Source organism: Octopus bimaculoides, chromosome 29, assembly GCF_001194135.2.
Source record: "Octopus bimaculoides isolate UCB-OBI-ISO-001 chromosome 29, ASM119413v2, whole genome shotgun sequence".
Taxonomy (NCBI): domain Eukaryota; kingdom Metazoa; phylum Mollusca; class Cephalopoda; order Octopoda; family Octopodidae; genus Octopus; species Octopus bimaculoides.
The window spans coordinates 1,781,518-1,785,844 of NC_069009.1; positions in this window are offsets into that span (position 1 = coordinate 1,781,518).

Genomic DNA, 4,327 nt, shown 5'->3' on the forward strand with positions numbered 1-4,327 from the left:
ATCCCCCCACCTTCATCCATGTATATTTTTATTATCCTGCAGTCATCATCTCTTAGCTGATCAAAAAGACCAGCATGCTACACACATGAAGATCGGTTTGGAACTAACATGTCGCCAGAAATTAAACCATCATCCTTACAGGTGTCTCATTAACTTACCTGGCGTGTCGTTATCTTACCTGTCGTGAAACATTATTTAAAGCAACCGTGAATCCACTTTAGTGCACTGCTCTGTCCCCTGAAAGACAAAGCTTCACATCTTCAATGTGTTGGTACTTTCTGTTCTCCTCTAGGGAACAGAAACGTCACCCCTCACAAAGGCCCTGACAACTTACCTGTCTGTCTTAAAATACAATTCAGTGCGATCGTGTAATCAGAAACAAGACTGTCAGGTGTGTCATCTAATTACCTGTCGTACATATCTTTGCAGCATCATGTAGTAAAAAAATAAATGACCACCTCTACAGATTTTTTCCTACATGTTTTGAACTAACATGCAAGTTAACAACATCATGTCACCAGAAATTAAACTATCACTTTTACAGGTGTTTCATTAACTTACCTGGTGTGTCGTTATCTTATCTGTCATAAAACATGATTTAATGCAACCAGAAACATTAATTTACCTGTCATAATGCAGGTTATCTTACCTGTCCAAAATAAAAGTTGTAAAAAAAAGTTGTACCTTGGCACCAGAAACACGACTATCGTTATATAGGTATGTGATTGATGTCATACAGGTATTTTGTTATCCTACCTCTCATCAGAAATGAAACCCACCACACAATTATGTCATTAATTTACCTGCCATGAAACATTATTTCATGCAACCATGAAACCAGAAACTATCAACAAACAGGTATGTCATTCACTTACCTGTGTAAAACGCAAGTTAATGGTATCGTACCACCAGGAGCAAGACTGTCACCATACAGGTATGTTGTTATCTTACCTGTCAAAAATAGATTTTAATACCTTGCCACCAGAAATGAGACTGTTGCTGTACAGGTGTGTCACTGACTTACCTGTCATCATGAAGTTGTATTGTTATCTTACCTGTCATAAAATTTAATTTAATGGCATTGTGTCACCAGATGTGAGACTGTTATCATACCTGTCATAAAATGTTATTAATGCAGCCATGTAACCAGAAACTATCAACCAACAGGTATGTCATTAACTTACCTGTATAAAACACAAGTTAATGATATTATGCTACCAGAAATGAGACTATACAGATGTCATTAACTTACCTGTCACCATACAGGTGCATTGTTATGTTACCTGTCATCAAACAAAAGTTAATATCGGTGGTACCAGAAACAAGACTGTCACCATACAGGTGTGTCATTATCTTACCTGCCATCATACTTACCTGTCGGAAAATAAAAGCTAATGGTATTGTATCACCAAAACTGAGAATGTCACAAAACAGGTGTGTTGTTATCTTACCTGTGCAAAATATAATTTAATGGTATTGTGTCTCCAGAAACAAGAACTCATTATTCAAGGTGTGTTAAATTACCTGTCAAAAATGCAAATTAATGATATTGGTAAAACTGAAATTCAACTACTAAAATTCCAGGTGTTTTATCAACTTACCTGTTATTAAGCATGAATAAATGTTATTTCACCAGAAACTAGACTATTACTAGTCCAGGTGTGATATTTATTTACCTGTGTACAACACAAATTTGTGGTATAGTTTAATCAGAAAATAAAGTATCACAATTTCAGGTGTGTTCTTTACCTTACCTGTCATAAAACACAAGTCATTGGTCTCATGTAACCAGAAAGTAATCTTTCACAAGTCCAGGTGTGTTATTAATTTACCTGTATAAAACCAGATACTGTTTATAATAATATACAGTATATAGTGTATATATATGTATATATATTAATTTGCCTGTATATAACTAGAAAGCAGACTGATACCACTCCAAATGTTATTCTACCTGACATAAAACATATATTAAAGGAATTATATCACCTGAAACCAGACTATTACAATTTCAGGTGTGTTAATTAATTTACCTGTATAAAACAAGTTATTGATATTGTGTCACCAGAGACTAGAATATTACCATTCCATGTGTTTTATTACCTTACCTGTCATGAAACACCTGGTATTTCATCTGACATAAAACACAAGTTACAAGAATCATATTATAAGCAACTAAACTACTGCAAACCCAGGTGTGTTATTAACTTACCTGTATGAAACAAGTCGTTGATATTGTGTCACCAGAAACTAGAATATTACCTGTCATAAAACACCTGGTTTTCACCTGACATTAAACATGTGTTAAAGGAATCGTATCCTTAGCAACTAAACTATTACCATCCTGGGTATGTTATTAACTTTCCAAGTCGTTAATATTGTGTGGCACTGGCACAAGGGTTCCAGTTGATCCAATCAACAGAATAGCCTGCTGAGTACTCCACAGACACGTATACCCTTTATGTACTTCTCAAGGAGATTCAGTGTGACAAGGCTGGCCCTTTTGAATTACAGGTACTACTCACTTTTTCCAGGTGAGTAGACTGGAGCAACATGAAATAAAGTGTTTTGTTCAAGGATATAATGCACCGGCAGGAATTGAACTCACAACTTAACGATTATGAGCCGAATGCCCTAACCACCCAGCCACATGCCTTCAATATTGTGTAACCAGAAACTAGACTACTATAATCCCAGGTGTGTTATTAACTTACCTGCTTGTTTGCTTGCTTCATGATCCTGCTTGAGAGGGCTGAGGTCATCCCAGGTGAGTGCTTCCAGAGATGTCAACATGTGTAGAGCTGACCAGGTCCACCAGGGCTCCTCATTGCCGGTGGTCCCATGCCAGCCCCGTCTGCATCCTCCAAGATGACATCAAGCTTCTGGAGCCCGTCCTTAATCACATCCAGCCACCTGGTTATAGGTTCTCTTCCAGCTCTCATCTGCCGTGTCAAATGAGAGTAAGGCCTTGGTAGGATGAACCGGTGGAAGATGGAAGACATGTCCAAACCAGTGCATGTGATGGATAGCCATGAGGTGGGAGGTTGTGGGTCAACACATGTGCACATGCAGTTCTTTGTTGGAAACATGATGGTGACATCTGATGTTCTCGATGGTTCCTAGGGCTTTGCTACTGAATCCACTTTGGTGCACGGCTCTATCTCCTGAAAACTTCACATCTTCAATGTGTCGGTACTCTCTGTTCTCCTCTATGGAGCAAAAACGTGGCCCCCTTACAGGTGTCTCATTAACTTACCTGGCGTGTCGTTATCTTACCTGTCGTGAAACATTATTTAATGCAACCATGAATCCACTTTACTGCACTGCTCTGTCCCCTGAAAGACAAAGCTTCACATCTTCAATGTGTTGGTACTTTCTGATCTCCTCTATGCAGCAAAAACGTGGCCCCCTTCGCAAAGGCACTGGCAACTTACCTGTCTGTCTTAAAATACAATTCAGTGTGATATTATTATCAGAAACATGACTGTCAGGTGTGTCATTTACTTACCTATTGTATGCATCTTTTCAGTATCATGTTGTTGGCACTCCGTCGCTTACGACGTCGAGGGTTCCAGTTGATCCGATCAACGGAACAGCCTGCTCGTGAAATTAACGTGCAAGTGGCTGAGCACTCCACAGACACGTGTACCGTTAACGTAGTTCTCAGGGATATTCAGCGTGACACAGTGTGACAAGGCTGACCCCTTTGAATTACAGGCACAACAGAAACAGGAAGAAAGAGTGAGAGAAAGTTGTGGTGGAAGAGTACAGCAGGGTTCACCACCATCCCCTGCCGGAGCCTCGTGGAGCTTTAGGTGTTTTCGCTCAATAAACACTCACAACACCCGGTCTGGGAATAGAAACCGCGATCCTATGACCACGAGTCCGCTGCCCTAACCACTGGGCCATTGCGCCTCCACTCAGTATCATGTAATAAAAAAATAAACAACCACCTTTACAGATTGCCATACTAAATTCTGTACACCTGAACCTAAATTTTTGCTGAACTCATCTACCATACCTTATATATATATATATATAATAATATAAGTATATAGATATATGCGTATATCCATACATATATGTACATACCTACATCTATATGTATACATGCATGCATATATGGATACAGGACATCACAAAAAAAAAAGTTAAATACAATGAGAAAAGAAAACAGAAAACAAACTTTTTTCGAACAACTGAAAAAAACCAGAAAAACAACATATATATATATAAATATGTACACACACACACACACTATATATATATATATATATATATATATATATATATATATATATATATATATATATATATATATATATAT